We start from the raw sequence: 23,394 nt of genomic DNA, 5'->3' as shown, positions 1-23,394 counted from the left end.
ACGCCATTCTCCTGCCTCAGCCTCCTGAGCAGCTGGGACTACATGCACCTGCAACCACGCCCAGCTCATGTTTTGCAATTTTAGTAGAGACGGGGTTTCCGCGGTGTTGTTGTAGGGTGGTCTGGATCTCCTGACTTCGTGGTCTACACAACTCGGCCCCTAAACTGCTGGGATTACATTTGTGATCCACCCTGCCCAGCCTGCTGTAGGCTTTTGTGGCTTTACCCACTCTCTCCCTTCCCCTACTATCACCATGCTTCCCAACCTCCTCTGACTCTGCTCCCCCTTTATCGCGCCCCTACAACCATGACACACTCAGGGAACACCCTCTGGCGGTGCGCCACCAAAGTACCATCAGGCAGCAGCATTCCTCCACTTCTGCCTAGCTGCCGCCCCGCCAGGAGCCTGGCTGCAGCCTGGGAGGGCAAGGGGTCAGACCCCAAAGGCACAGGCCTGGGTGTTGGCATTGTGAGAAAAATTCCATGTGCCACTGGGCCGCCTGTTCGCCCTTGGCCAGCTGTGACGGCTTTGGTGTGTGGGGCAAGATGGGGACTCACAGGAGCTCCTGAGCCACCAGGGATCCAAAAGAATACCTCTGCGACAGGGCGTAGGACCGGAGGGGGTCCCAGGATCGTGAGCCCTGGGCCCTGATGCCTCGGAGCACTCTCTATTCCCAGCAGGATGGACGTGGTGGAAGCTCAGGAGCTCTGGAGCCAGGGCTTTTTTGTCTTTCTCTTTGTCTTTCTCTTTCTTTCTTTGTCTCTTTTCTTTCTTTTCTTTGTCTTTTTTTTCTTCTTTCTTTAATTCTTTCTTTCTTTTCATTCTTTCTCTCTTTCTTTCTTTTCTTTCTCTCTTTCATTCTTACTTATTTCTTTCCTTCTTTCTTTCCTTTCTCTCTTTCTCCCTTTCTTTCTTTTTTCTTTCATTCTCTCTCTCTTTCTTTCTATTTCTTTCTTTCTTTCTGTCTTCTTTCTTCCCTTCTTTCTCTCTTTCTTTCCTTCTTTCTTTTGTTTCTTTCTCTTTCTCTTTCTCCCACGTTTTCTCTTTCTTTCTTTCTTTCTTTCTCTTTCTTTCTTTCTTTCTTTCTTTCTTTCTTTTTCTTTCTTCTTTCTTTCTTTCTTTCTTTCTTTCTTTCTTTCTTTCTTTCTTTCTTTCTTTCTTTTCTTCTTTCTTTTTCTTCCAAATGGAGTCTCCCTCTATCACCCAGGGTGGAGTGCAGTGGCGTGATCTGGGCTCACATCAAGCTCCATCTCCCAGGTTCATGCCATTCTCCTGTTTCAGCCTCCTGAACAGCAGTGACTTGAGGTGCCCGGCCTCGAGTCAGGTTCATGTTTTGTAGTTTTAGTAGAGACAGGGTTCACCGTGTTGGCCAGGCTGGTCTGGATCTCCTAACTTTGTGATCCACATATCTTGGACACCCAAAGTGCTGTGGTTACAGCCGTGATCCACGGAACCCGGCTTGCTGTAATCTTGTGGCTTCAACCATCCCTCCCTTCCCCCTACTGTCGCCATGCTTCCCAACTTCCCATTTACTCTTCTCCCACTTTAGCACCTTTCTACACCCCCGCCACCGCTGGAGACCTCCTCCTGGACTTCTGCCAGCAAAGCACCACCAGGCAGCAGAATCCCACCATTTCTGCCTCTCTACCGCCCCACCAGGAGCCTGGCTCCTTTCCGGGAGGGCAGGTGGCCGGACCCCAATGGTGCAGGCGTGGGTTCCCTGCCGTTTGCTGTGCCTTACAGCTCCGGAAATGACCAGGTGATTCAATCCACTCTTCGGGCGCCACCGCAACCTTCCTAACCGGGGGGAGCGGCGGGCAGGGGCAGAGGGTGCCACATACGACAGCCAAGACCTCCGCTCCCAAACACAGGGGCTGCTTTATTTGGGGGAAGGACATTGCTTTGCCAGCCACCAGAAAAACAGTCCCTGTGCACCCGGATTTCCATTGCCACCATCTTCGTGTAACTCCAGTCCCGAGGACAATCCACAGACCCAGGCCTTGGGCCCTGTGGGCAAGCCCATTGCCAAGACTCCCACCAAACGGGTGGGCACACTCTGCCAATCATGGGGCCCACCAAACCACACCAAGAACAGATGAAGGTGCCAAGAAAGGAAGAAGCCTACTAAACCCACTTCCAAAACAAGAAATTAATCCAAGAGAAAACCCGTCACAGCCCTCCTGAGTGGCAAGGTATGAGAAGAATACCTCCCTGACAGGGTGGAGGACCCGACGGTGTCCCAGGATTGTGGGCCCTGGGCTCTGACACCTCGGAGCACTCCCTGTTCCAAGCGGGATGGACGTGGTGGAAGCTCGGGAGCTCGGGAGCCAGGGGTAGGCCACAGGCCAGTGGCTCCATGGTCCTGATACAAGCCCGGAGGCCCCTGGCTGGCGGTGCCAGCTGGAAGCCAGCAGGCATGGCTGGGCCGGGCTCTTGAGGCTGTCAAGAGCCTCTGCTGGTGTCTACAGCCATATCACCCTGCATACCTGACATCTACTCTGATCTCAGGAGCTAAGCAGGGTCGGGCCTTGTTAGTACTTGGATGGGAGACTGCTTGTGAATACCAGGTGCTGTAGAATTTTTTGCTTTCTTTCTTGTCTTTCTTTCTTTTCTACATTCCTTTCTTTCTTTCTTTCTCTCTCTCTCTCATTTCTTTCTTTTCTTTCTTTCTCTCTCTCTCTTTCTTTCTTCTTTCTTTCCTTCTTTCTTTGTCTTCTTTCTTCCTTTCTCTCTCTTTCTTTCATTTTTCTTTCCTTCTTTCCTTCCTTCCTTCCTTCCTTCCTTCCTTCCTTCTTTCTTTCTTGCCTATCTCTCTGTCTGTCTCTCTTTCTCTGTCCCTCTCTCTTTCTCTGAATCTCAGTCTGTCTCTTTCCCTCTCCCCTTCCCCTGTTTCTCTCGATGGATGTCTCTCTCCCACCATTAGTTTCAATCTCTCCATTCATCTCTTCCTTGCTTTCCTTCAAGCCATTTGTGTGTGTGTGAGTGTGTGTGTGTGCACGTGCCCATGTGTGGGTTTCAATGCGCGAGTGCCCAGGTATGTCTGTGTGTGGGGCTGTGGATTTGCTGCTGGTGGTGGTGGAGTGTGTCTGGGTTTCTCTAAGCCCCTCTTACCGGGGATCAGGCTGCTGGCTCTAGTGCCATCCCAGGGAAAATCAGGGCCATCCCCCATCCTCCAATGTCCCAGAGCCAAGGGCCACTGCTGGCATCTACAGCCATACCACCCTGAAGGCGCTCAATCTTGTCTGATCTCAGGAGCTAAGCAGGGTCGGGTCTGGTTAGTACTTGGATGGGAGACTGCCTGGGAATACTGAGTGCTACAGGCCTTCTTGCTTTCTTTCTTGTCTTTCTTTCTTTTCTACCTTCCTTTCTTCCCTTTTCTCTCTCTTCTTTCTTCCTTTCCTTCTTTCTTTCTTACTTTCTTTTCTTTCTTTCTGTGTCTCTTTCTTTCTTTCTGTCTTTCTTTCTTACTCTTTTTCTTCCAGATGGAGTCTCGCTGTGTCACCCAGGCTGGAGTGCAGTGGCGCAATTTTGTCTCAGTGCAAGCTTCAACTCTCAGGTTCAACCCATTCTGCAGCCTCAGCCTCCTGAGCAGTTGGAACTACAGGCACCCGACACCATGCCAGGCTCATGATTTGTAGTTTTAGGAGAGACTGGGTTTCGCCATGTTAGCCAGGCTGGTCTGGATATCCTGATCTCATGATCCACCTGCCTTGGCCTCCCAAAATGCTGGGATTACAGGCATGATCCACCAGTCCCAGTCTGCTGTAGGCTATTTTGGTTCCCCCCTCACCCCCTTCCCCATACTGTCGCCATGCTTCCCAAACTTCCTTGACTCTGCTCCTCCTTTATGGCCTGCCTACACCCCCGCCACAGCCGGGGACCTCCTCCTGCGGATCTGCCACCAAAGCACCACCGGGAAACAGCATCCCACTGCTTTTGCCTCGCTTCCGACCCGCCAGGACCTCGGGAGCTGGGGGAAGGCCGCGGGCGAGCGGCTTCGGTGTCCAGATCTGAGCCCTGTGGGCCTGAGCAGGCGGTGGCTGCTGGAAGCTGGCGGGCATGGCTGGGCCGGGCTCTTGGGGCAATCAGGCGCCTCTGTTGCCATCCCCTGCCAAACAACCCTGAAAGTGCTGGATTTCATCTGATCTTGGAAGCTGAGCAGAATTGGGCCTGATTAGTACTTCAATGGGACATGGCCTGGGAATACTGGTTGCTGTAGGTTTTTGGCTTTCTTTCTTGTCTTTCATTCTATTCTACTTTCGTTTCTTCCCTCCTCTCTCTTCTTTTTTCTTTCTTTCTTTCTTCCTTCCTTTCTTTTGTTCTTTCTTTGTTCTTTCCTTCTTTCTTTTTTCTTTCTTTCTCTCCTTTCTTTCCTTTTATTTTTCTTTACTGTCATTATTTCTCTCTTTCTTTCCTTCTTTCTTTCTTACCTTCTGTCTGTTCTACATTCTTTCTTTTTGTTCTTTCTTTCCCTCTTTCTCTCTCTTTCTTTCTTTCTTTCCACCTTTCATTCTTTTCTTTCGTTCTTTCTTTCTGTCTTTCTTCTTTCTTTCCTTCTTTCATTCTTTCTTTATTTTCTTTCTCTCTTTCCTTCTTTCTTCTTTCTTTAATTTTTGCTTTCTTTTCTTTCTTTCTCTCTCTTTCTTTCTTTCTTTTTTTCTTTCGTTGTTTCCTTCTTCCTTCTTTCCTTCTTTCTTTCTTTCTCTCTCTTTCATTCTCTCTTTCTTCCTTCCTTTCTTCTTTCTTTTCTTTCTTTCTCTCTTTCTTTCCTTCTTTCATTTCTTTCCCTCTTTCTTCCTTTTTTCTTTCTTTCCTTCTTTCTTTCTTTTCTTTCTCTTTCTGTCATACTTTCTTTCCTCTTTCAATTCTTTCTTTCTTTCTTTTCTTTGTTTCTCTCCTTCTTTCTTTCTTACTTTCTTTCTATTCTTTCTCTATTTCTTTCTTTCCTTCTTTCTTTCTTGTTTCTTTCCCTTTCCTCCCTCCCTCCCTCCCTCCCTCCCTCCCTCCCTTTCTTTCTTTCTTTCTTTCTTTCTTTCTTTCTTTCTTTCTTTCTTTCTTTCTTTCTTTCTTCTTTCTTTCTTTCTTTCTTTCTCTCTCTCTTTCTTTCTTCCTTTCTTTCTTCTTTCTGTCTTTCTTTCCTTTTCTTCCAGACAGAGTCTCGCTCTGTCACCCAGTCTGCAGTGCACTGGCACGATCTCGGCTCACTGGAAACTCTGCTCCCAGATTCACGCCATTCTCCTGCCTCAGCCTCCTGAGAAGCGGGGACTACAGGCACCCACCGCTGTGCTGGGCTCATGTTTTGTAGTTTTAGTAGAGACAGGGCTTCACCATGTTTCCCAGGCTTTTCTGGATCTACTGACCTCGTGATCCACTCCCCTCAGATTCTCAAAGTGCTGAGATTACAGACGGGATCCACCTTGGCCAGCCTGCTGTATGCTTTTGTGGCTTCCCCCCTCCCTCCCTTTCTCCTACTGTCACCATGCTTTCCAACCACCCCTGACTCTGCTCCCATTTATCAACCTCCTACACCTCCACCACCACTGGGGAACTCCTCTCTGGGGTTCGACACTAAGGCACCACCAGGCAGCAGCATCCCATCGCTTCCACCCTGCAGCCGCCACGCCAGGAGCCCTGGTCCAGCCCCAGAGGGCAGGGGGCCGTACCTTAAAGGCGCAGCTCAGGTTCCCTGCCTTTTGCATTGCTTTCCCGCTCTCAGAATGCCCAGGAGTTTCAATGCACTCATTGTGCACTGCCACAACCTTTCAAACCAGGAAAGGAGTGGGCAGGGACAGCAGGTGCCACACACACCAGCCAAGACCTCCACTCAAGAACACAGGGGCTGTTTTATCTGGGTGAAGGACATTGCTTCACCAGCTACCAGTAAAACATTCCCTGTGCACCCTCATTCCCATTGCCACCAACTTCGTGTAAACTCCAGTCCCGAGGACAAGCCAGAAACCCAGGACTCAGGCATCGTGGGCATGCCTGTTGCCACCTCTCCCGCCAAATGTGCAGCGCACTCTGCAAATCAAGTGGCCCACCGCACCACACCAAGAGCACAGGGAGGTGGCAACAAAGAAAGGAGCCTACGAAACCCACCTCCAAAGCAAGCAGTTAATCCAAGACAAAACCCATCTTGGTGCTCAGTTGCTCCTCTCGCATGGACCACCTGGCCATCCTATTCTGGCCCAGCCCAAGCCCCATCTACCCTATCCCAGGCTGGTCAAAAGGGCCCTGCCTACTGGAGCAGGGCGCTCCCTCTCCAAGTCTCTATGGCTCTCACTCTCTAGCTCCCTATCCCTCTCTCTTATGGGTTTGCCCCTAAACCCCATGCTACTAGTATCGCCTTCTGTCTGTCTCTCTGTCTCTTTCTCTTTCTCTGTCCCTCTATCTTTCTCCGCCACTCTGTCTATTTCCCTATGCCCCTCCCCTTTCTCTCTCGATCGCTGTCTCTCTCCCTGCCTCGGTTTCAATCTCTCCATCCATCTCTTCCTTGCTCTCCATCAAGCCGTTTGTGTGGGCGTGCATGTGTGTATTTGTGTGTGTGTGTGTTTGTGTCTGTGTGTGTGCTCGCGTGTGTGTGAGTTCCTGTGCACATGCACCCGGGTGTGTCTGTGTGTGGGGCTGTGGATTTGCTCCTGGTGGTGGTGGCTTGTGTCTGGGTTCTCTCAGTCCCTCTCGCCAGGGATCAGGCTGCTGACTCTAGTGCCAGCCCATGGCAAATCAGGGCCATCCCCCAACTCCCAAATCCCCATGCTGTCTTGCCCACCAACCGGGTCTTGGTTGGGACAAGCACCCATGGTGGGGCGATATGAGAAAAAGACCATGCGAGGCTGGGCTGGCTGTTCACCCTTGGCCCGCCCTGATGGCTCTCAGTGGTTGGAGCAAGAGGGGGCCTCGCAGGAGCTACTGAGCGGCCAGGGATCCAGAGCAATATCTCCACAACAGGGCGGAGGATCCAACGGGGTCCCAGGATCATGGGCCCTGGGCCCTGAAACCTCAGAGCACACCCTGTTCTGAGCAGGCCTGATGTGTTGGAAGCTGGGCAGTTCAGATGCCATGGGAAGGCCGCAGTTGAGGGGCTCTAGGGTCCTGATACGATCCTGGTGGCCTGGGTTGGTGGTGCCAGCTGGAAACAGGCTGGCATGGCTGGGCTGGGCTCTTGTTGCAGCCAGGCGCCTCTGCTGGTGTCTATGGCCATACCAACCTGATCATTCCTGAACTCTTCTGATCTCAGAAGCTAAGCAGGATCAGGCCTGGTTAGTACTTGGATGGGAGGCTGCCTGGGAATACTGGTTTCTGTAGCCTTTTTTGCTTTCTTTGTTGTCTTTCTTTCTTTTCTACCTTCCTTTCTTCCCTTGTCTCTCTCTCTTCTTTCTTTTATCTTTCTTTCTTTCCTCTTTCTCTCTTTCTTCCTTCCTGTCTTTTTCTCTTTTTCCTTTTTTCTTTCTTTCTTTTCTTTCTTTCTGCTGTCTTTCTTCTTCTTTTTCTTTCTCTCTTTCTTTCTCTCTCTCTCCCTTCCTTCCTTCCTTCCTTCCTTCCTTCCTTCCTTCCTTCCTTCCTTCCTTCCTTCCTTCCTTCCTTCCTTCCTTCCTTCCTTCCTTCCTTCCTTCCTTCCTTCCTTCCTTCTTCCAGATGGAGTCTCACTCTATCACCCAGGATGGAGTGCAGTGGTATGATCTTGGCTCAGTGCAAGCTCCGCCTCCCGGGTTCACTACCTATTCCTGCCTCAGCCTCCTGAGCAGCGGGAACTACTGGTGCCCGCCCCCACATTTGGCTTATGTTTTGTAGTTTTACTAGAAACCGGATTTCACCATGTAAGCCAGGCTGGTCTGGATCTCCTGACCTCGTGATCCACATGCCTCTACCTCCCAAAGTGTTGGGATTACATTCGTGATCCACCCTGCCTGGCCTGCAGTAGGCTTTTGTGGCTTCCACCCTCCCTCCCTTCCCCCCTACTATTGCCATGCTTCCCAAACTCCCATGACTCTGCTCCCACTTTATCACGCCCCTACACTCCCGATGCAACTGGGGAACTCCTTCTGGTGCTGCACCACAAAAATACCAACAGGCAGCAGCATTCCACCACTTCTGCCTAGCTGTCGCCCCACCAGGAGCCCAGTTCCAGCCTGAGAGGGCAAGGGCCCGGACCCCAAAAGCACAGGCCTGGGTGTTGGCGTTGTGATATGAAGGCCATGTGCCGCTGGGCTGCCTGTTCGCCCTTGGCCAGGGCTGACGGCTTTGGCTGCGTGGAGCAAGAGGGTGCCTCACAGGAGCTCCTGAGCCAACATGGATCCAAAAGAATACCTCCGTGACAGGGGGGAGGAGCGGACAGTGTCCGAGGATCGTGGGTCATGGGCCCTGACGCCTCAGAGCACTCCTTGTTCCGAGCGGGTCCAACATTGTGGAAGCTCAGGAGCTCGGGATCTGGGGGAAGGCCGTGGGCAAGGGCTCTGGGGTCCAGATACGAGCCCAGAGGCCCCAGGCTGGTGGTGCCAGCTGGAAGCCAGCAGGCATGGCTGGGCCAGGCTCTTAGGGCAGCCAGGCGCCGCTGCTGGCGTCTAGGGCCATAGCACCCAGAACGCACCCGATCTCGTCTGGTCTCATGAAGCTAAGCAGGGTAGGACCTGGTTAGTACTTGGATAGGAGACCGCCTGGGAATACTGAGTGCTGTAGTCTTTTTAGCTTTATTTCTTGTCTTTCTTTCTTTTTTCCTTCCTTTCTTTCCTACTCTCTCTCTTGTTTCTTTCTTTCTTTTCTTTCTTTCTCTCTTTCTTCTTTCCTTCTTTCTTTCTTACTTTCTTTCTTCTTTGTTTCCATCTTTCTTTCTTTTCATTCTTTCTCACTCTCTCTTTGTTTCCTTCTTTCTTTCCTTCTGTCTTTCTTACTTTTCTTTCTCTTTCTCTCTTTCTTTCTTGTTTCTTTCCTTCTTTCTTTCTTTTCTTTCTTTCTTCGTCTCTTTCTTGCATTCCTTTCTTCTTTCTTTTCTTTCTGTGGTTTCTTCTTTCTTTAATTCTTTCTTTCTTTTCTTTCTTTCTCTCTCTCTTTCTTTTGTACTTCTTTCTTTCCTTCTTTCTTTCCTTACTTTCTTTCTCTCTTTCTTTCTTTCATTCTTTATTTCTTTTTTCTTTCTTTCTTGCTTTCTTACTCTTTCTTTCTTTCTTTCTTTCTTTCTTTCTTTCTTTCTTTCTTTCTTTCTTTCTTTCTTTCTTTCTTTCTTTCTTTCTGTCTTCTTTCTTCCCTTATTTCTTTCTTTCCTTCCTTCTTTCTTTCTTTTCTGTCTTTCTCTTTCTTCTTTCTATCCTTCTTTCTTTCTTTTCATTTTTTCTCTCCATTCCTTCCTTCCTTTCTTTTCTTTCTTTCTTCCCACTTTCTTTCTTCTTTGTTTCCACCTTTCTTTCTTTTCATTCTTTCTCTCTCTTTCTTTCCTTCCTTCTGTCTTGCTTTTCTTTCTTTCTCTGTTTCTTTCTTTCTTCTTTCTTTTCTTCTTTCTTTCTTTTCTTTGTTTCCTTTCTTTCTTCCTCTCTTTCTTTCGTTTCTTCTTTCTTTTCTTTCTCTGTTTTTTCTTTCTTTGTTTCTTTCTTTTCATTTTCTCTCTCTCTCTCTTTCTTCCTTCTCTCTGTGTCTTTCATATTTCTTTCTTTTCCTCTTTCCTTTCTTTCTTTCTCCCTTTCTTACCTTTTTTCTTTCTTTCTTTCTCTTTCTTTCTTCTTTCCTTTTTTCTTTCTGTCTTCTTTCTTCCCTTATTTCTTTCTTTCCTTCCTTCTTTCTCTCTTTCTCTCTTTCTTCCTTTCGTCCTTTCTTTCTTTCTTTTTCTTTCTTTCTCTTCCAGAAGGGGGTCTCACTCTGTCACTGAGGCTGGAGTGTAGTGGCGTGATCTCGGTTCACTAAAAGCCTGGGCTCCCTGGTTCTCGCCATTCTCCTGACTCAGTCTCACAAGCACCTGGGACTGCAGGTGCCTGCCACCATGCCCGGCTCATGTTTTGTAGTTTTAGCAGAGATAGGGTTTCACGGTATTAACCAGGTTGGTCTAGATCTCCTGATCTCATGATCCACCTGCCTCAGCATCCCAAAATCCTGGGATTACAGGCGTGATCCACCATGCACAGCCTGCTGTAGGGTTTTGTGGCTTCCACCCTCCCTCCCTTCCCCATACTGTCGTCATTATTCCCAACCTCTCCTGAGTCTGCTCCCCAATCATCATGCCCCTACACCCCCGCTGCATCTGGGGACATCCTTCTGGGTTGTGCCACCAAAGCACCACTGAGCAGCAACATTTCACCGTTTCCGCTTAGCCTTCGCCCAGCCAGGAGCCTGGCTCCAGGCTGACAGGGCAGGGGGCCGGAGCCCCAAGGCTCAGGCTCTGGTTTTGACGTTGTGAGAAAAATGCCATGCGCTGCTGGGCCGCATGTTCGCCCTTGGACAACCCTGATGGCTCTGGCTGGCTGGGGCTAGAGGGGAACTCGCTGGAGCTCCAGAGCCACCAGGGATCCCAAAATATACCTCCGCGACATGGCGGAGGACCATACTGTGTCCTAGGATCGTGGGCCCTGGGCCCTGACCCCTCAGAGTGCTCCTTGTTATGAACAGGCCCAACATGGTGGAAACTTGTGACCTTGGGAGCTGGTGGAAGGCCACGGGCCAGCGCCTCACGGGTCCAGATACGAGCCTGGAGGCCACGGCCTGGCAGTCCTGGCTCGAAGCCAGCGGGCATGACTGGGCCGGGCTCTTGGGACAGCCAGGCACCACTGCCCACGTCTATGGCTATACCACGCTGAACGCGCCCGATCTCGTCTGTTCTTGGAAGCTAAGCACGGTCCGGCCTGTTTAGGACTTGCATGGCAGACCATCTGGGAATACCAGGTGCTGTAGGTTTTTGGTTTTCTTTCTTATTTTTCTTTCTTTTCTACCTTTCTTTCTTCCCTTCTCTCTCTCTCCTTTCTTTCGTTTGTTCCTTCCTTCTTTCTTTTCTTTCACTCTTTCTCTCTTCTTTCTTTCTTCTTTCCTTCTTTCTTTCTTTTCTTTCTTTTTTCTCTCTCTCTTTCCATCTTTCTTTCTTTCCTTTCTTTCTTTTTCTCTTTCTTTCTTCTTTCTTTCCTTCTTTCTTTCTTTGGTTTGTCTCTTTCTTTATTTCTCCTTTCTTTAATTCTTTCTTTCTTTCTTTTCTCTTTCTCTCGCTCTCTTTCCTTTATTTCTTCCTTTCTTTCTTCTTTCTTTCCTTCTTTCCTTCCTTCCTTCCTTCCTTCCCTCTTTCTTCTCTCTCTTTCTTTCTTTCTTTCTTTCTCTCTCTCTTTCTTTTCTTTCTTTCTTTCTTTCTTTCTTTCTTTCTTTCTTTCTTTCTTTCTTTCTTTCTTTCTTTCTTTCTTTCCTTCCTTCCTTCCTTCCTTCCTTCCTTCCTTCCTTCCTTCCTTCCTTCCTTCCTTCCTTCCTTCCTTCTTTCCTTCCTTCCTTCTTTCTTTCTTTTTCTTCTAGACGGAGTCTCACTCTATCACCAAGGGTGGAGTGCAGTGGCATGATCTTGGTTCTCTTCATGCTCCATCTCCCATGTTCACGCAATTCTCCTGTCTCATCCTCCTGAGCAATGGGGACTACAGGCACCTTCCCCCACGACGGCCCCATGTTTTGTCATTTTAGCAGAGACGAGGTTTCACCGTGTTAGCCAGGCTGGTCTGGATCTCCTGACCTCATGATCCACACTCCTCAGATTCTCAACATGCTGTGGTTGCAGCCGTGGTCCGTGGAGCCTGGCCTGCTGTAGTCTTTTGCGGTTTCAACCATCCCTCCCTTTCCCCTACTGTCACCATGTCTCCCAACTTCCCCAGATTCTGCTCCCAGTTTATCACCCTCCTACAATACCTCCGCAGCCGGGAATGTCCTTTTGGGGGTCCGCCACCAAAGTAAAACTGGCAGCAGCCTCCCACCGCTTCCACCTCACCATCGCCATGCCAGGAGCCTGAGTCCATCCCAGGAGGTCATGGGGCCAGACCATAAAGGCACAGGTGCAGGTTCCCTGTCGTTCGCCCTGCCTCCCTGCCCCCGGAATGCCCAGGAGATTCAATGCACTCATCAGGCACCACTGCAAACTTCCAAACATGGGGAAGGGGTGGGCAGGGGAAGTGGGTGCCACACTCACCAACCAAGACCTCTGCTCCACAACGCAGGGGCTGCTTTATCAGGGGGAAGGACATTGCTTTGCCAGCCACCAGGAAAACAGACCCTGTGAATCTGGATTCCATTGCCACCAATTTCGTGTAAACTCCAGTCCCAAGGACATGCCAGAGACCCAGGCCTTGGGCAATGTATGCATGCCTGGTGCCACGGCTCCCGCCAAATGGATGGATGGACTCTGCAAATCTAGGGGCCCAATGCACCGCACCAGGAGCACAGGGAATCGCCAACATAGGAAGGAGCCTACGAAACTCACCTCCAAAATAAGCCATTAATCCAAGACAACATCCATATTAGTGCTGTGTTGCTCCTCTCGCATGCACGGCCTGGCCACCTTGTCCTGGCCCAGCCCAGGCTCCCTCCACCCTATCCCGGTCTGCTCAAAAGGGCCCTGCCTACAGGAGCAGGGCACTCCATCTTCAAGGCTTTATCACTCTCGCTCTTTAGCTCCCTCTCGCTCTTTAGCTCCCTCCCCCTCTCTCTTCTGGGTTTGCCCCTGCACCTCCCACTACTTCTGTTGCCTTCCCTCTGTCTCTCTGTCTCTCTCTCTTTCTGTATCCCACTCTCTTTCTCTGAATCTCTGTCTGTCTGTTTCCCTCTACCCTTCCCCTGTCTCTCGATGGATGTCTCACTCCCTCCTTTGGTTCCAATCTCTCCATCCATCTCTTCCTTGCTCTCCTTCAAGCTGTTTGTGTGTACATGCATGTGTGCATGTGTGTGTGTGTTTCTGTGTGTGTGTGCTTGCCTGTGTGTGTTCCCGAGTGCGAGAGCCTGGGTGTGTCTGCGTGTGGGACTGTGGATTTGCTCATGGTGGTGGTGGCGTGTGTCTGGGTTTCTCTCAGCCCCTCTCGCTGGAGATCAGGGTGCCAGTTCTAGTGCCAACCAGGGGCAAAGCAGGGCCACCCCGAAACCTGAACCCCCCATGCCCTGTTGCCCACCGGCTGGGTCTTGGTCGGGATAAACAACCATAGTGTCAGTGTTGTGAGAAAAAGTCCATGTGCAGCTCAGTCGCCGGTTCACCCTTGGCCAGCCCTTATGGCTCTAGCTTGTGGGGCAAGAGAGGGCCTCGCAGGAGCTCGAGTCACTGGGATCCAAAAGAGTACCTCCATGACAGGGTGGAGGACCGGACGGGGTCCCAGGATTCTAGGCCCTGGGCCCTGATGCCTGGGAGCATTCCCCGTTCCAAGCAGGCCCAACATGGTGGAAGCTCGGGAGCTCGGGAGCCGGAGAAGGCCGCGGGCCAACGTCTTAGCGTTCCCTATCCTAGCCCGGTGTCCCCAGGCTGACGGTGCCAGCTGGAAGCTGACAGGCATGGCTGGGCTGGGCTCTTGGGGCAGCTAGGTGCCTCTGCCAGCGTCTACAGGCAAACTACCCTGAATGCACCTGATCTCGTCTAATCTCAGAAGCTGAGCATGGTCAGATCTGGTTAGCACTTGTATGGGAGACCACCTGGGAATACTGGGTGCTGTAGGCTATTTTGCTTTCTTTCTTGTCTTTCTTTCTTTTCTACCTTCGTTTCTTTCCTTCTCTCTCTCTCTTCTTTCTTTTTCTTTCTTTGTCTCTTTCTTTCTTTCTTCTTTATTTCCTTCTTTCCTTCTATTCTTTCTTTCCCTCTTTATTTTCTTTGTCTCTCTTTCTTTCTTCTTTCTTTCCTACTTTCTTTTTCTCTTTCTTTCTCTCTCCATTTCTTTCTTCCTTTCTTTCTTTCTCTCCTTCTTTCTTTCTTTTTTCTTTCTTTCTTCTTGCTGTCCTTCTTTCTTCCATTTCTTTCTCTCTCTCTCTCTTTCTTTCTTTCTTTCTTTTATTTCCTTCTTTCCTTATTTTCTTTCTCCCTTCCTTTCTTTCTATCTTTCTGTTTTCTTTCTTTCTTTTTCTTTCTTTCTTTCTTCTTTCTTCCCTTCTTTCTTTCTTTCCTTCCTTCTTTCTGTCTTTCTTTTCTTTCTTTCTTTCCTTCCTTCTTTCTTTGTTTCTTTCTTCTTTGTTTCCTTCTTTCTTTTCTTTCTTTCTCTCTGTTTCTTTTTTCTTTCATCCTTCCTTCCTTCCATCCTTCCATCCTTCCTTCCTTCCTTTCTTCCTTTGTTTTTCCTTCCTTCCTTCCTTCCTTCCTCCCTTCCTTCCTTCCTTCCTTCCTTCCTTCCTTCCTTCTTTCTTTTTCTTCCAGACGGAGGTTCTCTCTGTCACCCAGGCTGGAGTGCAGTGGCGCGATCTCAGCTCACTGAAAGCTCGGCCTCCCGGGTTCACGCCATCCTCCTGTCTCAGTCTCCCGAGCACCCGGGACTGCAGTCGCTAGCCACCATGCCCAGCTCATGTTTTGTAGTTTTTGTAGAGACGAGTTTTCACTGTATTAGCCAGGCTGGTATACATCCCCTGATCTTGTGATCCACCTTCCTTGGCATCCAAAAGTCCTGGCATTATAAGTGTAATCCAATGTGCCCGGCTTGCTGTAGGCTTTTCTGGCTTCCCCCTCCCTCCCTTCCCCCTACTGTTGCCATGCTTCCCAACCACCCCTGACTCTGCTCCCCCTTAATCGCCCACCTACACCCCAGCCACAGCTGGGGATCTCCTGCTGGGTGTTCGCACAGAAACACCACCAGGCAGCAGCATCCCACCGCTTCCTCCTCGCCACCACCCTCTCAGGACCCATTCTTCAGCCCTGGAGGGCAGGGGACCAGACCTCAAAAGCGCAGGCGGGGGTTCCCTGCTGTTCGCACTGCCTTCCTGCTACCAGAATGCCCAGGCGATTCAATGCATTCATAGGGCACCGCCACAACCTTCCAGTCCAGGGGAAGGGGCAGGCAGGGGCAGTGGGTGCCACACACACCAGCCAAGAGCTCCGCTCCAGATCGCAGGGGCCACTTTATCTGGAGGAAGGACATTGCTTTGCCAGCCACCAGGAAAGCAGTCCCTGTGCAACCAGATTCCACTGCCAGCAACTTCATGTAAACTAGAGCCCTGAGGACATGCCAGAGACCTAGGCCTTGGGCCCAGTGGGCACGCCCGGTTCCACAACTCCCGCCAAATGGGCGGGTGCCCTCAGCTAATCAAGGGGCCCGATGCACCACACCAAGAGCGCAGGGAGGTGCCAACAAAGGAAGGAGACTATGAAACCCACTTACAAAGAGAGAAATTAATCCATGACAAAACCCGTCTCAGCGCTCCGTTGCTCTTTTCATATGGACGGCCTTGACACACTATTCTGGCCCAGCCCAAGCCCCCTCCACCCTAACCCGGCCGGATCAAGAGGGCCCTGCCTACTGGAGCAGGGCGCTCTCTCTCCAAGGCTCTATCGCTCTAGCTGTCTAGCTCCCTCCGCCTCTCTCTTCTGGGTTTGCCTCTGCACCTTGCGCTACTTCTGTCGCCTTCCCTTTGTATCTCTGTCTCTCTCTCTTTCTCTGTCCCTCTCTGTTTCTCTGAATCTTGGTCTGTCTCTTTCCCTCTCTCGCTTGCTGTCTCTCTCCCTCCCTCGGTTTCAATCTCTCCATTCATCTCTTCCTTGCTCTACTTCCAGCCGTTTGTGTGTGCGTGCATGTGTGTGTGTGTGTGTGTGTCTGTGTATGAGCCACAACCCCTCTTGCTGGGGATCAGATTGCCGGCTGTAGTGCCAGCCCGGGGCAAAGCAGGGCCTTCCCCCAACCCCCAACAGCCCACGCCATCTTGCTCACCGGCCAGATCTTGGTCGGGACAAGCTACCATGGTGGGGGAGTTGTGGGAAAAAGACCACACGCAGCTGGACTGGCTGTTCACACGTCGCCAGCCCAGACGGCGCTGGGTGGTTGGGGCAAGAGGGGGCCTCATAGGCTCTCCTGAGCGGCCAGGGATCCAAAAGAATGATGCCGTGGCAGGGTTGAGGACCAGACAGAGTCCCAGGATCGTCGGCCCTTGGTCCTGATGCCTTGGAGCACTCCCTGTTCCAAGCAGGCTAACGTGGTGGAAGTTTGGGAGGTCGGGAGCCAGGGTATGGCTGTGGTCAAGTGGTTTGGGGGTCCCGATAGAAGCCCAGAGGCCCCGGGCTGGCAGTGCCAACTGGAAGCCAGCGGACATTGCTGGGCTGGGCTCTTGGGGCACCCAGGTGCCTCTGCTGGCATGTTTGGCCATATCACCCTGAACTTGCCCGATCTCGTCTGATCTCGGAAGCTAAGCAGGGTCATGCCTGGTTAGTACTTGGGTGGGAGACTGCCTGGAAATACCGGGTGCTGTAGGCTTTCTTGTCTTTCTTTCCATTCTACCTTCCTTTCTTCCATTCTCTCTCTCTTCCTTCCTTCCTTCCTTCTTTCTTTCTTTCTTTCTTTCTTTCTTTCTTTCTTTCTTTCTTTCTTTCTTTCTTTCATTCTTTCTTTCTTTCTTTCTTTCCTTCTTTCTTTCTTTCTTTCTTTCTTCTTTCTTTCTTTCTTTCTTTCTTTCTTTCTTCTTTCTTTCTTTCTCTCTTCTTTCTTCTTTCCTTCTTTTCTTTCATTATTTCTCTGTCCCTTCCTTAATTTCTTCTTACTTTTCTTTCTTTCCCTCTTTCCTTCTTTCTTACTTTCTTCTTTGTCTCCTTTCTTTTCTTTCTTTCTCTCTCTTTCTTTCTTCCGTTTTTCTTTTTCTTTCTCTCTTTCTTTCTTCTTTCTTTCCTTCTTTCTTTCTTGTCTTTCTTAATTTCTTTCTTCTTTCTTTAATTCATTCTTTCTTTTCTTTCTCTCTTTCTTTCTGTCTTTTTCTTTCTTTCCTTCTTCCTTTCTTTTCTTTCTTTCTGTCTCTCTCTCTCTTTCTTTCTTACTTTCTTCCTTTCCTTCTTTTTCTTACAAATGGAATCTCACAATGTCACCCAGCCTGGAGTGCAGTGGTGCAATCTTGGCTCACTGCAAGCTCCACCTCCTGGGTTCACACCATTATCCTGTCTCAGCCTCCCAAGAAGCGGGGAATACAGGCACCCGCCACCACACCCGGGTCATGTTTTGTAGTTTTAGTAGAGACAGGGTTTCACCATGTTAGCCAGGCTTGTCTGGGTCTCCTGACCTCGTGATCCATTCTCCTTGGATTCCCAAAATGCTGGGATTATAAGTATGATTCACCATTCCAGGCCTGCTGAAGGCTTTTGTGGCTTCCCCTCTCCCTCCTTTTCTCCTACTGTAGACATGTTTCCCAACCTCCCCTGACTCTGCTCCCACTTTATGAAACTCCTATACCTCTACCGCTGCCAGGGACTTCCTCTTGGGTGTTCGCCATGAAAGCACAACCGGGCAGCAGCCTCCCACCACTTCTGCCTGGCCACCACCAAGCCAGGAGCCCGAGTCCATCCCGGGAGTGCAGAGGGCGGGACAATAATGGGGCAGACGCAGTTTCCCTGCTGTTCGATGTGCCTTCCCGCTCCCAGAATGCCCAGTTGATTCAATCCACTCATCCGGTGCCATTGCAACCTTCCAATCCTGGGGAAGGGGCGGGCGGGTGCAGCAGATGCCACACATGCCAGAAAAGACCTCTGCTCCAGAACGCATGGACCGCTTTATCCAGGGGAAGGACATTGCTTTCCCAGCCACCAGGAACATAGTCCCTGTGCACCCTGATACCCATTGCCACAAACTTCGTGTAGACTCCAGTCCCAAGGACATGCGAGAGACCCAGCCATTGGGCCCCGTGGGCACACCCAGTGCCATGGCTCCTTCCATACGAGCGGGCAACTCTGCAAATTAAGCGACCCACTGAACAGCACCAAGAGGACAGGGAGGTGCCAACAAAGAAGGAGCCTCCAACACCCACCTCCAAAGCAAGCAATTAATCCAAGGGAAAACCTGTCACAGTGCTTCCATGTTCCTCTCACATGAAAGGCCTGGCCATCCTGTTCTGGTCCAGCCCAAGCCACCTCCACCCTATCCCGGCCTGCTCAAAAGGTCCCCGCCTAATTGAGCAGGGTGCTCCCTCTCCAAGGCTCTATCACTCTTTCTGTCTACCTCCCAACCCCTCTCTCTTCTGGATTTGCCCCGCAACTTGCGATATTTCTGTCACCTACACTCTGTCTCTCTCTCTTTCTCTGTCCCTCTCTCTTTCTCTGCCTCTCTGTATGACTCTTTCCCTGCTCCGCTCCCCTGTCTCTCTCGATTGCTGTCTCTATCCTTCCCTCAGTTTCAATCTCTCCATCCATCTCTTCATTGCTCTACTTCAAGCCGTTTGTGTGTGCGTGCATGTGTGTGTGTGTGTGTCTGTGTACCTGTGCTTGCGTGTGTGTGGGTTCCCACGCACGAGCGCCCAGGTGTGTCTGTCTGGGGCTGTAGATTTGCTCCCTGTGGTGGTGGGGTGTGTCTGGTTTTCTCTCAGCCCCTCTCGCTGGGGATCAGGCTGCCAGGTCTAGTGCCAGCCTGGGGCAGAGGAGAGCATTCCCCAACCCCGAACCCCCCACGTCCTCTTGCTCACCAGCTGGGTCTTGGTCAGAACAAGCGACCGTGGTTGGGGCTTTGTGAGAAAAAGGTCACGTGCGGCTGAGCAGGCTGTTCGAACTTGGCCAGTCCTGATGGCTCTGTGTGGTTTCTTCAAGTGGGGGTCTTGCAGGACTTCCTGAGTGGCCAGGGATCCAAAAGAATACCTCCGTGATGGGGCAGAGGACGGGACGGTGTCCCAGAATCGTGGACCCTGGACCCTGACACCTCGGAGCACTCCCTGTTCCGAGCCGGCCTGACGTGTGGAAACTCGGGAACTCCAGAGCCGGGGGAAGGCAGCGGGCCAGCTGCTTGGGGGTCCAGATCAAAACCTGGGTGCCCCGGGCTGGTGGCACTGGCTAGAAGCTGGCAGGCATGGCTGGGCCGGGCTCTTGGGGCAGCCAGGCACCACTGCTGGCGTCTATGGCCATACCACACTGAACTCGTCCGATCTCGTCGGATCTCGGAAGCTAAGTGGTGTCGGGCCTGGTTAGTACTTGGATGGGAGACCAGCTGGGTATACTGTGTGCTGCAGGCCTTTTTGCTTTGTTTCTTAACTTTCTTTCTTTTCTACCTTCCTTTCTTCCTTTCTCTGTCTCTTCTTTCTTTCTTTCTTTCTCTTCCTTCCTTCCTTCCTTCCTTCCTTCCTTCCTTCCTTCCTTCCTTCCTTCCTTCCTTCCTTCCTTCTTTCCTTTTCTTCCAGAGGGAGTCTCACTTTGTCACCCAGGGTGGAGTGCTGTGGCACGATCTCGGCTCACTGCAAGCTCTGCCTCCTGGGTTCACGCCATTCTCCTTCCTCAGCCTCTCGAGCAGTTGGGACTACAGGCGCCCGCCACCATGCCCGGCTCATGTTTTGTAGTTTTGTGCAGATGCGGTGTCACTGTGTAAGCCAGGCTGGTCTGGATCTCCTGATCTTGTGATCCACCCGCCTCGGCCTCCCAAAGTGCTGGGATTACAGGTGTGATCCACCATGCCCAGCCTGCTGTAGGCTTTTGTGGCTTTCCCCCTCCCTCCCTTCCCCCTACTGTCGCCATGCTTCCCAACCTCCCCTGACCGTGCTCCCCATTTATGGTCCCCTTACACTCCCGCTGCAGCCAGGGACCTCCTACCACGGAGTCGCCACCAAGGCACCACCAGGCAGCAGTATCCCAGCGCTTCTGCTTCACTGCCACCTGCCAGGAGCCTGATTCCAATGCAGGAGGGAGGGGGCCAGACCCCAAAGGCATAGGTGCATGTTTTCTGCTGTTCGTGATGCCTTCCTGCTCCCGGAACGCCCAGGTGATGCAATACACTCATCGGGCACCACTGTAACCTTTCAAACCAGAGGAAGAGGCAGGCAGGGGCAGTGGGTGCTACACAGGTCAGCCATGACCTCCGTTCCAGAAAGCAGGGGTTGCTTTATCTGGTGGAGGGACATTGCTTCGCCAGCCACCAGGGAAACTCTCCCTGTGCACCCAGATTCCCATTGTCACAATCTTGTTAACTCCAGTCCCGAGGACACACCAGAGACCAAGGCCACGGGTCTCGTCGGCATGCCTGATCCCATGGCTCCCATCAAAGAGGCAGGCGTACTCTGCAAATCAAGGGACCCACCGCACTGCACCAAGAGCACAGGAAGTTGCCAACAAAGGCAGGAGCCTAAGATATCTACCTCCAAAACAAGCAATTAATCCAAGATGACATCCGTATCAGCACTGCGTTGCTCCTCTCGCATGGACAGCCTGGCCACCTGGTTCTGGCCCAGCCCAAGCCCTCTTGACCCTATCCCAGTCTGCTCAAAAGGGCCCTGCCTACCGGAGCAGGGTGCTCCCTCTCCATGCCTCTATCTCTCTCACTGTCTAGCTCCCTCCCCCTCTCTCTTCTGGGTTTGCCCCTGCACCTCCCACTACTTCTGACACCTTCCTTCTGTCTCTGTGTCTCTCTCTGTCCCACTCTCTTTCTCTGAATCTCTGTCTGTCTCTTTCCCTCTCCCTTTCCCCTGTCTCTCTCGATGGATGTCTCACTCCCTCCTTCGGTTTCAATCTCTCCAACTATCTCTTCCTTACTCTCCTTCAAGCTGTTTGTGTGTGCATGCATGTGTGTGTGTGTGTGTGTGCGTGCCCACACATGTGTGGGATCCCTCGCGCGGGAGCCCGGGTGTGTCTGTGGATTTGCTCCTGGTGGTGGTGGTGTGTCTGGGTTTCTCTCAACCCTCCTCGCTGGAGATAAGGCTGAGGGCTCTACTGCCAGCCTGGGGCAAAGCAGGGCTATCACCCAACCCCGAATCCTCCACACCCTCTTGACCACAGGCCGGGTCTTGGTCGGGATAAATGACCATGGTGTTGGTGTTGTGAGAAAAAGTCCACACGCTGCTCAGTCGCCTGTTCGCCCTTGGCGAGTCATGATGGCTCTGGCTGGTTAGGGCAAGAGGGGGCCTTGCAGGAGCTCCTGAGCAGCCAACAATCCAATGGAATACCTCCGCTACGGGGTGGAAGACTGGACGGGGTCCCAAGATAGTGGACCCAGGCACTGACTCCTCAGAGTGCTCCCTGTTATGAGTGGGCCCAATGTGGTGGAAGCTCGGGAGCTCGGGAAGCAGGGTAAAGACATGGCGAGTGCCTCAGGGGTCCCAATCTGAGCCCACCGGACCCAGCTTGGGGGTGCCGGCTGGAAGCTGGTGGGCATGGCTGGGCTGGGCTCTTGGGACAGCCAGGCACCTCTGCTGGCGTCTACGGCCATACCACCCTGAACGCGCCGAATCTCGTCTGTTCTGGGAAGCTAAGCAGAGTCGGGCCTTTTTAGTACTTGGATGGGAGACTGCCTGGGAATACAGGGTGCAGTAGGTTTTTGCCTTCCTGCCTTTCTTTCTTTCTTTCTTTCTTTCTTTCTTTCTTTCTTTCTTTCTTTCTTTCTTTCCTACCTTACTCTCTTCCTTTCTCTTTCTCTCTCTCTTCTTTGTTTCTTTCATTCTTTCTTTCTTTTCTTTCTCTCTTTCTTTCTCTCTTACTTTTCTTTCTCTCTTTCTTTCTCTCTTACTTTCTGTCTTCTATTTTTCCTTCATTCTTTTCTTTCTTTTTCTCTCTTTCCCTTTCTTTCTGACTTTCTTTCTTTCTTTCTTTGTTTCTCTCTTTCTTTCTTCTTTCTTTCTTTCTTTTCTTTCATTATTTCTCTCTCTTTCTTTCTCCTCTTTCTTTCTTACTTCCTTCTATCTTTCCTTCTTTCTTTATTGTATCTCTCTTTCTGTCTTTCATTCTTTATTTCCATCTTTCTCTCTTTCTTCTTTCTTTAATCCTTTCTTTCTTTTCTTGTTTTTCTCTCTTTCTTTCCTTTCTCTCTTTCTTTCCTTCTTTCTTTCTTTTCTTTCTTTCTTTCTTTCTTCCTTTCTCTCTCTTTCTTTCTTCCATTCTTTTCTTTCTCTTTCTTTCCTTCTTTCTTTCCTTTTTTCTTTTTCTTTCTTTCCTTTTTCTTTCTCCTTCCTTCTTTCCTTCCTTCTTTCTTTCTTTTTTTCTCTCTCTCTTTCTCTCTTTCTCTCTTTCTCTCTTTCTTTCTTTCTCTTTCTTTCTTTCTTTCCTTTCTTTCTTTCTTTTCTGTCTTTTTCTTCCAGATGGAGTCTCGCTCTGTCACCCAGGCTGGAGTGCAGTGGCGCGATCTCGGCTCATGGCAAGTTCCGCCTCCCGGGTTCATGCCATTCTCCTGCCTCAGCCTCCAGAGGAGCTGAAATTACAGGCGTCCGCCAGCAAGCCAGGCTCATGTTTTGCAGTTTTAGTAGAGACGGGGTTTCACCGTGTAAGCCAGGACTGCACCGTGTTAGCGAGACTGGTCTAGATCTCCTGACCTTGTGATACACCCCCCTCGGCATCCCAACGTCCTGTGATTACAGACATGATCCACCGTCCCGGGCCTGCTGTAGGCTTTTGTGACTTCCCCCCTCCCTCCCTTCCCCTTACTGTCACCATGATTCCCAACGTCCCCTGACTCTGCTCCCCCATCATCATGCCCCCACCACCTCCGGGGACCTCCTTCTGGGGCTGTGCCACGAAAGCACCACCGAACAGCAGCATTCCACCACTAATGCCTAGTCGTCACCCCGCCAGGCTGGTCTGGATCTCCTGACCCTCATGATCCACACTCCGTCGGAACCCCAAAGCACATGGGCTGGTGTTGGCATTGCCATGATCCACGGCAGCACTGGCTTGCTGTAGTCTTTTGTGGCTTCAACCATCCCTCCCTTTCCCCTACTGTTGCCATGCTTCCCAACTTCTCCCATTCTGGTCCCACTTTATCCCCCACCTACAACACCGCTGCAGCTGGGGACATCCTCTTGGGGATCCGCCACCAAAGCACATCTGGGCATCAGCGTCCCTGACGCACTTACAAGGCTCACTGCCATCAGCATGACCATGAGCCTGGTGTACATCCCGGGAGGTCAGGGGGCAGACCAGTAGAAGGTGACAGGCGCAGGTTCCTCGTGTGTCCTATTGGCGGTGCCTTCCAACTCCCGGAATGCCCAGGAGATTCAACGCACTCATTGGGCACTGCCGCAACCTTCCAAAGAGGGGGAAGGGGTGGGCAGGGGCAGTAGGTGCCACACACGCCAACCAAGACCACCGCTCCAGAATGCAAGGGCCTCTTTATCCGGGAGCTAATCAGGATCATGCCTGCTTAGTAGCCAGCCACCAGGAAAACAGTCCCTGATGCAAGCCCAGATTCCCCAGGCTGGTGCTACCAACTTCGTGTAAACTCCAGTCCCGAGGACATGCCAGAGACCCAGGCCTCGGGCAACGTGGGTATGCCCAGAGCCATGGCTCCTGCCAAATGGATGGGTGAACTCTGCAAATGTAGGGGCCCAATGCACTCC

At 51.2% G+C, this 23,394-nt stretch overlaps 6 pseudogenes; all 6 read left to right on the top strand.

The window, feature by feature from the left end:
• Positions 1 to 7,189: 7,189 nt before the first annotated feature.
• Positions 7,190 to 7,308, top strand: LOC116273228 (annotated as a pseudogene).
• A 1,251-nt stretch (positions 7,309 to 8,559) lies between these two features.
• LOC116273232 lies at positions 8,560 to 8,679 on the top strand (annotated as a pseudogene).
• A 4,844-nt stretch (positions 8,680 to 13,523) lies between these two features.
• On the top strand, positions 13,524 to 13,642 carry LOC116273231 (annotated as a pseudogene).
• Positions 13,643 to 16,251: 2,609 nt separating this feature from the next.
• Positions 16,252 to 16,370, top strand: LOC116273220 (annotated as a pseudogene).
• A 2,606-nt stretch (positions 16,371 to 18,976) lies between these two features.
• On the top strand, positions 18,977 to 19,095 carry LOC116273218 (annotated as a pseudogene).
• A 2,168-nt stretch (positions 19,096 to 21,263) lies between these two features.
• On the top strand, positions 21,264 to 21,382 carry LOC116273222 (annotated as a pseudogene).
• The last annotated feature ends 2,012 nt before the right edge of the window (positions 21,383 to 23,394 follow it).

This window comes from Papio anubis, unplaced genomic scaffold (assembly GCF_008728515.1).
Source record: "Papio anubis isolate 15944 unplaced genomic scaffold, Panubis1.0 scaffold48, whole genome shotgun sequence".
Taxonomy (NCBI): Eukaryota; Metazoa; Chordata; class Mammalia; order Primates; family Cercopithecidae; genus Papio; species Papio anubis.
The sequence above is the reverse complement of the archived record's forward strand: the minus strand, read 5'-3'. Positions and strand labels throughout refer to the sequence as shown.